The 12,797-nt window shown below is 39.1% G+C and overlaps 1 protein-coding gene across 3 annotated transcripts in view; it reads right to left on the bottom strand.

Moving 5' to 3' along the window:
• Positions 1 to 12,797, bottom strand: part of rgs12b (regulator of G protein signaling 12b) — a 42,584-nt gene that overhangs the window by 16,450 nt on the left and 13,337 nt on the right. The window lies entirely within an intron of this gene.

Genomic DNA, 12,797 nt, shown 5'->3' with positions numbered 1-12,797 from the left:
CAAACACCCCATGACTCAGAAGAGTAAAAGCTGCCGAGAAGACAAATGAGGGAAAGGAACAAAATATATTGAGAAAGGAACAACACAACTATTTGTGTAAGACTTAACTTTAAAAAAAAAAAAATATATATATTTAGATCAGCTCTCTGCATCCCAGGCCAGAATTTATGCTGTTCATTTGACGACTAATCTGTCCTAATGTACTTACTTACTCACATTAAAGGCAAACAATAGAGAAACTATGTGGGCAAAAGATACTTATTTTTAGGTATATGAGGGATATTTTTATCAATCAACTTTTGATGATCTCATAATGACTCTGCAAAAGCAAATACTGTACAAATGATTTTTAATGGTCATAAGCAGAAAATCTTTATCTTAATTTCTCAGAAACCAAGAAGTTAATAATTCCTCAGTTAGGTATGCTGGATGATACCAAACTAAAACAAAAGACGTTTATGTAATTGGAACACTTTGTAATTGCAAGTTACGTAACAGTATAGAAGTACATTTTATGATTGTATATTTATGAACACTTGAACAGGCAAGTCAGAATACCTTTATATTAACCATATAACCATGTTATATTATATTAATGTTATATTATGCTTAACCATCCACTTTGTGCAATAACATGTTACACTTTATGTGCACTGTGTGCATGTCTGTGTTACACGGAATATTACGGACTACACTTTTGTCAATAGCTGATCTATTTCTTATTATATTCATTTTTTGTATCTATTTTTTGTACATTCTTAATTTTTCTTTTTTTATTTAAATTGTACTGTGTTCACTTTTTGTTTGCAATCTTTGCTCTTTGGTGCTGTAACAATGTAAATTTCCTCATTGTGGGATAAATAAAGGATTATCTTATCTTATCTTATATACATTTCAAAAGCAGTTTCTAGAAAAATGTGTAGCTTTAGAAATAAGAAGTAAAAGAAAGAAAGAATTTCTGGAATATCTGGAATGTAGGAAGAATGAAAAGAAAAGTATTTGTAGGAGCAGGTCTTTGTGTTCAAAACTAAAAAAAATGATAACTGAAATCAACACTTTAAAATGGGGCTTCTTAAAAATATTAAGTCTGAACGAGCCAGTTTAATTTAAACTAATAGGCTTTAAAATACATTAAGTCTTCTCTCGAAGTGATCAATCCCCCCATATCACTGCAATGCCAAAATGATCTTTTTTCTTGAAGATATGGAAAATTCACTGTAACCAGAATACCACAGTGCTAGCCCCGTTATAAAGTTAATTTTGTACAAGCAAATAAAGTCACCATGGGGTACGTCAATTTTCATGAATATGAACCGTAACATCCGAACTCAGACCGTAATACATTTGTAAACTTTTCAAATCCTCTAATATCCTAACCCTGATGTGATGCACATAAATTCAGCATGTGTCTTCACTATATCCTTACTTGATCTAAGCTTCCTCAACAGATGGCAAAGCAAGCTTAACCCCTAAGATTAGCTATTTCAGACTCGAGACCTTGAGAGAGTTGACATTGGCATGGGTGTGTAAGAAGAGATTTGATGTGACTTTATAGAAGTGGATAGTGGTGGAACCACTGTGGAGGACAAGGAAAAATCACAGAGGCAGAAACCTCACAGTTGGAAACTGGTTACTTGATCCTCCTGACTAGTGTCCCACACACATTTTTCATCTCACATATTTTAACTCCATGTATTCTTTCTGTAATTTGAGTGTTTTGTAGCATATGTATGAATATGGCCCACATATGTTATGTTATGCTTATTGTATGAATGGTGCATTTCTTTTTGATTTGTGACTTTGTGTGTGCGTTCACCCCATCTCCATTCTGCTCTAGTGATCATTTCAAGACGAGTAGTGGTGAGACCCACAGTCCCCTCTTCTCTCCTCTTTCTCTTCTGGCCCACACTCCCTTCAAGACAATTTGCCATTTCTTCCTTTAGCTTGTGCTTTTCCTCGTATCCAGTAATACCACACTTTCTTGATCTGTCTCTGTCTCTCTTTCCACATTTCCATCAAGACACCCTCATCTTCATTCTATCCCTCCACCAACTCTTCTACAATCATTCCAGTGGTGTTTCCCCTCCGATCCTGATCATTCCTGACATCCCACAGGGAATGACTGAAGTTTTACACACTTTTCCTCTTCAAGCGTGTCTTCCCAAGCCTCAGTCCACAGTAAAGACATGCAGCTGGAAAATGTTACAGAATAGATAAAAGAGAACAATAGAAAATAGAGAGCTTTAAATTATATAAAAAAATAAAGAATGCCAAAAGCCACTATTTATATCCCATCATAGATATAGTGGGATGTTTATGTCCCCATCATAGAATAGATGCACCAATAAGATAAGCAGAAAAAACGTCAGATGAAAAAAACCTTGGAATGTGTTTATGGAGGCCCTTATAGTGCTCTGCCTTTTTTACGGGAGCGTTTTGTGCATTTTAATGGAGAGACAGGACAGTGGATAGAGTCAGAAATCAGGGAGAGAGAGAGTGGGGAATGACATGCGAGAAACCTGGGCCGCCCGCTTGGAGGACCACAGCATCCATACATGGGGCGCGCACACTAACAGTGGTCTACCATTTAAGGTTGATCAAGCTTTTATACGCTACTATTTGTGCTACTGTATTCTGACACATCACAATTTTAGGGTCTAGAAGTCTGGCTGTCTAAGATGATATTTTGACATCTACATAACAAAATGGATCAGTGTATTAATACAAAATGTACCAAAGCTGAAACTATTTTTTTGAGGTTGATTTTTTTAACATTAGAAAAATCACATGTTTTAAGAAAGTAAAGGGTAATTACAAGTTTTGATTATTTTCTCTTAGGAATTGTTACCAAGATATGTACATACAAGGTATGTGTAGGAGCGACTATTTTACATTAAAATAAATAAATGAATATTTTATTTTCGTGTCGGGTTATTTACATGACTCATCCCACATGGAATTATAAAGAAACATTAGATGAGAATCAATCAAATGTTCCAGCATGTCATTTAGCCAACATCATAACAGCACCATTAACATGAACCATCCCCCAAATATCTGTGTAGGTTCTCAGTCATCCAGGTCATGGTCAAATTTGAAGCTTGATCCAAACGGCAACTGGACTTGTTGAAGAACTGGTTGAAGAACTGGTTGAAGAGGTGAAACGTCTTCAAGATCTTCAACCAGTCCAGTTGCTTTTGGATAAAGCTTTGAACATCCCCCAAATACTAGCAAGAGATAAGATTTAAACAAAAACACAAGGCCAAGTACACCAATACAAAGTCTTCTAGACTACTCAAAGCTGCTTTTACACTACATGTTACATTCACACCACATTCACACACTAGGATGCTATGTAAAGTGCCCATCAGTACTACTAATCCCATACACACCGGCTGGTTTAGAATCGGGTGCAATTTGTAGTTCAGTGTTTTACCCAAGAACACGCATGACTGCAAGAGCTGGGGATCCAACCTTCCAGTTGAGAGACAACCGACTTTAACTCTAAACCAAGAGGACGCAACTAAAAGGGTTGTCAGTGTTAGCATGGTCTTGTGTAACATTAGAACTTGTGTGTTTTTAATGAAAAGCTGTGACATAATGATCCATTGGATAACGTGTTGTTTAAAACATTTTCTTTAGCTTAGCAGTCACCTTTCTACATCGACAGTCTCCTGCCTTCAGCTCCCTGAACATAAAATGCCACCTCGTAGCCACATGCCAGGAGAGTTTATGCAAGGTTTATGTGCGTGTCCATGTGTGGTGGTCACTGTGTATACAGGAGCCAAATGCTTTATTAGCTGTTAGCAGTGGGAGAGACGTGGTTTACATCATCTGTTACCATGCCTGGAGGCTGGGGTTAAAAACACAGGGTTTAATTTACAGACATTCATTCTCACTGTTATCTTAATATTAATACTTTAAAAGTCATAAAAGTCTTCTTAAACAATCCGAGGTTTCTCTCAGTCTCTGTATGCACCTCTGAGTGGAAGTTGATTCCAGGAAAAAGACATTCTTCTTAAGATGATGAGACACAGAGAAGCCATTAAAACTAAACGGGCTAAAATCAAATGTCTATCTGTGGTAGTATCTGTTAGTGAAGATGCACTAACTCACACAAAGAAAAGACTGTTTTTAACCACAGGATCTGCATTCCTCCGTCACTGGAGCTGTACGTTTTGTACATCTTTAATGTATTTGAATTAAAACATGTCTGAAATTTTGAAGAACAGTGAACTTGTCTTCCAAGGCTACTCATGTGCCCGTAAACACCAACATAACTGGAGGAGACCACACCTATAACTGAACAACTGACTCACACATGCTGTTCTTAGAAGGTGACTTTAATTCACAACACAGATTTTGTGACTGCACACACACACACACGCGCACACACACACACACACACACACGCACACACACACACACACGCACACACACACGCACACACACACACACACACACACACACACACACACACACACAGCCACACACACACACACACACACACACACACACACACACAGCCACACACAGTTCCAGATGAGGAGGAAGCTGTTGGGCCAACAGTCTCAATGTGTGCGTGCCTGGGTGTTTACTTTTGAATATGAGGTGAATAGTAGCTGCCATTGAGAAGCCCGGTCACCCTGCCAGGATTGGTAACCATGACTACGCTCAGCTTTAGTGTAATTCAAAGTGCATGGGATGAGGCGAACAAGCAGATTAATTTCCAATGATGCAAAAGCAGGCGAAATGAGGCTCAGCTCCACATGAGCATGGGTGACAATCCTACATATGAAGACAGGTCTGGACTGATCGAATCACTTCCCGTTAAAAGATATTTCAGGAGGAGTTTTAAAAAAACGTTACTGACTTAATCAATGAAAAAAAAAGTAGCATACAGTGAACAGCAAACTCAGTGTGAATGGACTTTATGTGTTCAGCCTCTAAACGCCACCACAAACATTTCAAAACTCCAAATTGAAATCCTCTGTGGCCTTTTCTGGAAATCTGGGATAACGTCCTAAATCTCTTCAACGCATTTGGGAATTGATCTGCAGTCTATAGGAAAGGATGAGTGCAGATAATGTTTGTTTCCCTACTTTAGAGCCACAGAGGAGATGTGACTCAGCGGCTGAGCTGGTGGTAAATGTTCGTTATTTGACTCCTTGCCTTTAATAGACACAGACAATGAACAAGATATATACACAATACAATCTGAACACATGCCTTTGTCACAACACACTCTGTTTTCAGTGTGCACTCTGAGTTATGATATATTTCAGTAGGATGTCTCAGTTGTTTTCAGTTACACCAGACAAAATATGTACTGAATGAAATTCACAAACTGAATGGAAAAAAGAAAGAAGCTCTTTCTGTCCTCCGTCTAAACCTATGCTTTTCTTTCTTTCTTTTTTCTTTCTCTAGCTTTGATTCAGAACACATCTGGCTTTGAGAGGAAGGGGGGGGGGCAGCCTAGAGCCTTCTAAAGCTCTTTTAAGTATTTCTTTCCTTGTGCCTCACTTTACCCTTTGACACTTTCCAGCCTACCACCATGTCTCTCTTAAAAAACAAAATCTGAATATGACTTTTCATCCTAACTTCTGAATGGTTTATTTCCCGATAGCCACCGTCCTTTCCCACCATTTTTCTTCTTCTTACAATTTCATGTGTCTTTCCAGCGCTCCCAACCCATGTCTGTTTCTTTTTTCTCTAGTGCGGTCGTAGGGTTAATGTTTCCTTTTTTTCTCTTTGTGTACTTTGCTGTATAGGTAATAGTCCTCTGTTTCCTAAAACTAAACCTGCGCTTCTCTTTTCTTCTGGACTCATCAACACTGGTATGCACTGTTGCTTGTACTCAATGACAGTCAATGTGATCTCTTACTCCCTGTTTGTTTCCCTCTCTCTTCCCCATTCCACTCTGCACTTACTTTTGTCAATAACTCAACAGAAGGAAAACCAAACAGAAAACGAAATCCATCAGCATTTCTAACAAGCGTTAACTTCTTTTTCATAATTAAATATCTTTGAATGTTTGAATATTTTGAAGCCAGCATTTACATACACGTACATGTACGGAAATAAATGAGTAAGAAAGTTTCTTCCCCCTTCAATCCTCCCACTAAAAACCACAGGTTGTGCACTTTCTCTGTAAGTGTATGTTTGCATACTACTTACTGTATTGAAGTTCCAGACCCGCTTGAAGGAGAGCCTCTTCCTCAAGCTCATCCTGTACTCCTCTCACAGGAGGAAACCCACTATCCACTTTATCTACATATCTGAGCCACACAAGCACACATGAAAACAGTCACACACACTCTCTCTCTCTCTCACACACACACACACACACACACGAGTGCTGATGCTGACAGAGCTTCTTCAGGAGCAACCTATGGCAGGACATTCATGCAGACAGCTGACTTGGATCAATGCCTCAGCATGCCTGTCTCACACGTAAACCCACTCAAAAAAACAAACACACACTTAAGTGCCTAATACACAAACTAACACGTACACACCCACAGAGCTAAGAGTAAGCCCTCACCATCTGCTTCAGAGGATTTAAGGGAATTCAATCTATGCCATTGTTTACATTCTATTTCTAAATTAACACAACGTACACCTCTCCCTCTCTTTCTCACACGCTCCTCCACACAGTTAGCTGACAGACTGACAAGGAAGTTCCATTCTCTGGCAGTCACTCACACACACGGCTGAGTTTCCAAAGTGACACTCCCCCACCGGGGAAGGGGCGGTAACAAAGGTAGGTCTGCCAATCAAGCTTCTGCAAATGTCTTACTGTACCTCTCTCCACACTGCGCAAGTAGTTGTGTGTGTTTTCCTTTGTAGTCACAAACATTCTATTTTATAAACAAACAAAAACAAATGTCTGCACATAAAGAAGTACATAGGGTGTGGTACATATATGGTGTATTGAACAATCACCTTCAATGTCATTTTTCTTTTTAATTGATAATGTAATCACAACCATTGTTATAGGAGATAATGGTCCAAATAATGTTTTGGAGAGTGGGCAGTTTCCCTTCCTTGACAATTCTGGAAGGGGAACGAGGGCGACAGTGTGGGAAAAGTTTGGGGCGAGAGTAAAACCCGGGGGAAAGAGGTTTGGTTGGTGGGATGACAGCTAATTGGTCATGTTTCTTTAGGTGTTGGTCTAGTTGTAAGATACAGGTACTAAATATTTTCTGAAATATGCTAAATATGTTGTTTTTTTAAAAAGCGCTCAATTAAGCCACTGTGCATGGCACACAAGCGTGCTAAGAAAGAAACCACTTCCCACTCATTTTAAGCCAGAAAAAACACTAAATAAATGGACCTGAAACTAAGATACAAATGTACAGCACTGCAGGAGGAATTCACAGGCAGTTTTCAATAAAGATTAAACCAACAGTTTGGTACTGCAAGCATAAAAATGAAAGGCTTTTATAAACTGACTATCAAACCATCTCTATTAAAATAACTTTTACAGAGAGGAGTTCATGATCTGTAGTACCTGTTTTATGTTTCTAGCAGGTAAAGATAAATCATTTTTAAAAAACCTCAACATTGCCCTCTGCTGTCATGACAGAGGCAAGACACGGAACATAACATAAGTCTTTCACTTCTTGTATGTCACAATTCAATGTGAGCCTGTTAGCCGATAACTTGGCTGATCAGCGTTACTACTGATTCTGTGTGTAAGTTAGTAAGTATAGCTAGTGAGGGTGCAAAGGAATGAATTGATAGCAGACCTTGCTGGTACCAACACACACCTGTTGTTATACTTAGATAGTTCAATTACATGTGCCAAGTCCAAGTAACTCAAACACTTTATACAGACTTATAGGTTTTGTCCTTGATGCAGCATCAATGCAGGCGATGACGACCTGGCAGTTTTGTGGTTGTTTTCTCAAGTATGCTTAAATAATAACTTGAAATACTGCTCACTGACAGAACTTCATGAATTCATTAATTGGTGATGCCTTTTAAACCCTTTGATTTAACAGTAGCTGCAGATGAATCAGTCACACACACTGCAAAACTAAGAATAGAGGAGAAATCTTAAAATTCATGATGATGACTCATCTCAAGTAGAAAAAGTGCCGCTGTAAGGGCGAACAGTGGTCACAAGTGGCCTTATCCTACAGACTGTGCAAAAAGAGACTATACAGGCTTTTTCTTTAACATCTACAACTAAGTACATACTTTTCCTCTCAAGCTTGGCAACTTATTTTGTCTTCACTTTTAAGTGAGTAACCAGTCCTGCGTCTGATAAAATGTTTGTAATGTGACCTATGTGGTGAACAGCAACCGTCTGGCATTGGATGAACATAAAAAAAAGAAGCATTCATTTGAAAATGTAGCTACATCTGATGTGACTCCTGGTCTCCTGAGGTGTTTCATGTACAGGAACAGTGTTGATCCTGTGTTATCATCTGATTTTCCTTTACCAACACACTCTGCTCCCAGGGGATATCACGAGGATAACACGCACACCCTCACTCAGAGAGAATACACACACACAAAAGACAAAGATGTGAGTGCAGGATTTCATCTTTGAGTATCTGATTGTGCATGTGAATGTTTTTTTTCTATTTTGAATGTTTGCGGGTGTGTGTGTGTGTGTGTGTGTGTGTGTGTGTGTGTGTGTCTTTGGGTCAGAGGGCTTCCAGGCCCTTTTCTCACTGCTCTGTTTAGTGGTATAATGTCCTGTGCTTTCCACCAAAGTGTCAAAACCCCTTACTCAAAAATGATGCATGCATACACCCATGAATGTGCACACACACACACACACACACACACACACACACACACACACACACACACACACACACACACACACACACACACACACACACACACACACACACACACACACACACACACACACACACACAACTACGTAAATATAACATTGTGGACACTATGACCACATAGCATAATTCTTGAACTTTTTGTCTAATTACATTAAATATAAGACTGTCAAACCATGAATCGCTGAATTTCAAGAGTTAAGAGCAAGTAATCACATTGTTACTCGCATATATTCAAAGATGTAGCAGTGTCGTTCTTTTCCATCACTGTGACTACAGGGAAGACTAAATAAACAAAATAGAATGCATTAATGTTAGACCGTAATTAAGAGCAATTGACTAGTGAATGATGGCAGCCCTAATTAAAAAGAATGTTTTTTTTAGGGGGGAGTGAGATGAGACACAGCCTGTCTTGGCTAAGTGGTGTATTTATAAAAGATCACATTAACACAATATACAAACAGTTGCTTCAAAATAATACTTCTAAAGACCCGTGTAGTAAAACAATCCAACAGAATCAACAGGTTTCCCTGTTGCTCAACAGAGCCGTAGAGACCTTAATGATCGGTCCATAGAGGTCACATGATTTGTCATTCCTAAAATTAACCTGGCCACTAAAGTTTTAAGGATTTGTTAGACATTTTAACAAAAACAAGAAAAGATTGCACTGATGTCAAACTGATGTCTGAATCTGTGAGAAACCCGAGGTTTGGTTAGTCTGTGTACAAATATTACATGCCCAATAAGAAATGACAAGATTTCAATTCATGACAAATTCATTTTAAAGTGTAATTCATTTGTATTCTTCTACTAGCGTCTACTCAAATAAAGTTCTCTTACCGAATTTGGAATAAAGTATTCCTGATTCTGATTCTGAAAACAGTCACGTTTCTGTAACATAAAGTGCTTGTGACAGAAGCCATGACATCTTTTAAGGGATCTAACATAGACTGCATCAAATAATAAAACACAATAAAGCATGCACATAAAACTAATCAAATATCCATCTACAACTCATTTACTCACTGGATCAGCAGCTATTTCAGAATCCACAACCAAAGTTTGTTGCTCCATGAAGAAAGAGAAAAGTAATCCTCAGCACTGCATGAGAGACCTTCCCCCAGTACACATTGTTATCAGCTGTTGATTGTGTATGTGTGTGTGTGTAGGTCTGTGTGTGTCCTCACAGAGCCTCAAAGCAGCAAAACTTGACGGATTTCATATGTCCAAACAGCGACAATGTCACTGCTGCTGGAATCCTCTTCCCTCTCTCTGTCATCCACCTCCCCCTGCTTCGTTTCACGCCCTGCCTCTCTGCTATCCCCCTCCTCTTTCTCTGCCTATACACCCACCCTCCTATAATTTCTATTCCACCCACACTGCTGTGGGCTGAGAGACACGCTATGCAAACACTCAGACAAATGCGGAGGCGCTGCTGCAGAGGGAGACCCCTTGCCATTAAGGAACTCACACCCACACATAAAATCAGCTCTGCGTTGAATTTGTTACCCTCAGTGCTCCTCTGTCATCTGTTTAGTATGCCCCACGCATGTCTGGATCTCAGAGAGTAAAGTGACACTCATGATAGGGGGAGGGAGAGGGTTGCAAAGTTAGAGAAGACAGTGAGAAAGAGATTTCTATGTCACTCTTCCAGTTGACAGCAATGATTAAGATATAGGGATGATCGGGCTGTGTGCAGCTCGACTGAGTAAAAGATGCATTTCTCAACATGCCTTGACACACACTGGAGTTACTCACCCTCACATTCCCCTAGACTGTCCCCCTCTTGGCCCTCGGGTGAGGACAGCGGGTGAAGCACCCCCAAACTCACAAACAGTAATGATAAAAAGCAAAGAGATCGTTTGACAGACAAAAAGCAAGTTATTCAATGTCAGCTCAGAGAACCACAATGTTTTCCAAATAATGGCTCATCAGACCGTGTGCTGTTACAAGGTTGTCACAATTTGCTTTACTTCAATATTTTTTTTAAGTTTAAAAATTAGATAATCTCTGTTTTTTGATCCATAGCATCAATAAGTAAAAAAAAATAGTATTTGTTACTGATCTTCAGCAACCTCCAATGTTGAAAATTGAAGCCAATGAGGAAGTGCAAAAACCTGCAGTTCATCGAGTGACCACCCGAGGCTGAATGCAGAATCCCCAAAAGTCATTCACACAAACCCATTCATAAATGGGTGAAATAAACACATAAACAGCGACGTTCAAAAAATGAAATTGGTCTGATTAGCTCATCTCTTTATCCGCACCCACTGTACGGATGTGAATTCTTTTTATAACTCATCAGTTTTGATTTTATAAAGGATAAGAGTGATTCATAAATACCTGTGTGGCTGACCTGACTGACAGGCGCAGTATACTTTGTCAGTTGGCTTAAGACCCAACTCGGCTCCAGCTCTCTGCCTTTTCCAGCATTTCCAGCATGGTGTCCATGATAAAACTACTTTACAGTAACCAATAGGTGACATCACTCAGGCTACGTCCACCATTATTTACAGTCTATGATCTCCAGTCATATTTTAACCCAAAGCTGCCACACTTGAATGAACATGAGCAACTGTGTTCCATTCAAATGTAGAGGTCTGCAAGTACTGAAGTTTCTCAAGCTCCTTTAGCATCTCATGATGCAAAAGTTAAGTTTATGTCTGTTAGAAAATGAGAGCCACTGAGAGGACACTGTGTAAATTGTAGGTTGTATTAAAAAAAAGAAGAAATTATCAAATATTGGCTGCATAGGACTTCTTCATCCAAATTATTGCAGGTTTCAATGTTGCTTGATTTGTTTCTTAGCTTTGTATTAAAATGTAAAATTCTAGTATTGGGGCGGCTGTGGCTCAGCTGGTAGAGTCGTCGTCTCTCTCTGGGGTTTGATCCCCAGCTCCTGCAGCAACATGTCTGATGTGTCCCTGGGCAAGACACTTAACCCTGAATTGCTCCCGCTTCTTCGGCGGTGGCTCGTGCATGTGCATGTATGGATTTAGTTACTTGATGGTCACTTACAGCAACCTCTACCATCAGTGTGCTAATGGATGTGAATGAGTAGGTGTCAAAGCGCTTTGAGTAGTCATCAGACTACAAAAGGGCTTTATAAACTCAAGTCCATTTACCATTTACCATTTACCATTTCTGATTTGTTACAAAGGGGAACCTAACAATCACTTTTTGTTCGGATTAAACTTCAGATTAAAGTGGTACAGTCTCAAAAAAGCAGCATTTTGGGTCTATACAGAGAGGTTAGCCAAAAGGTTAGACATTTTTGGTGCAACACTTCCACTAAAGTTAAGCTATGTGGCCTGGGACCCTTTTTTAAATGGTTTAATGCATGTCTTAGGGTGAGTGTCAGATCAGTTGAGAGTTACGACTAGCCCCCAAAATAAATACAGACTGCATTTGTTTCAGAGGGGAAAAATCAATTAGCTTTTGGGAAAGTTACGCAAACTTGAGTAAAAACAAGGAGGTACACATAAAATATAATCTTACAATCACGTGCAAGCACACACACTCAGTACCATCTATGTATTTGTTGATGTAGATTTGGTAGGAAGATAAGTTCCTTGCTTTTATGAATAAATAGTCTTAGTTATTCAGTGCCTTGCAAAAATATATAAAGATTTTAAAAAGCCATTTTTTAACAAATGACAATATCGACAACGAGCTGAATTCGGAAAGCAACACTTCTTCCCTCTATGATCATCGATATGATGGATTACATCTTTATTAAGATTGATCATGTATTCAAAATGACACGTCACAATTAAAGAGGTAGCAAACACGCCCTCTAGCCCTTTAGAAATAAAGCAGAAGAATAAAAAACGAGAGTATCTGTTTCCAGCACAACCAAACACATCCTGCTAAAAAGAAACGGAACTAAGGAGACAAGCCAATGGTATCATAAACCAGTGCTATCATTTCTTTTATAATATACATGTGGAGCATTTGTTTGAGTTAAAAGTATTTCTTATTTCC

This window comes from Labrus mixtus, chromosome 2 (genome assembly GCF_963584025.1).
Source record: "Labrus mixtus chromosome 2, fLabMix1.1, whole genome shotgun sequence".
NCBI lineage: Eukaryota > Metazoa > Chordata > Actinopteri > Labriformes > Labridae > Labrus > Labrus mixtus.
The sequence above is the reverse complement of the archived record's forward strand: the minus strand, read 5'-3'. Positions and strand labels throughout refer to the sequence as shown.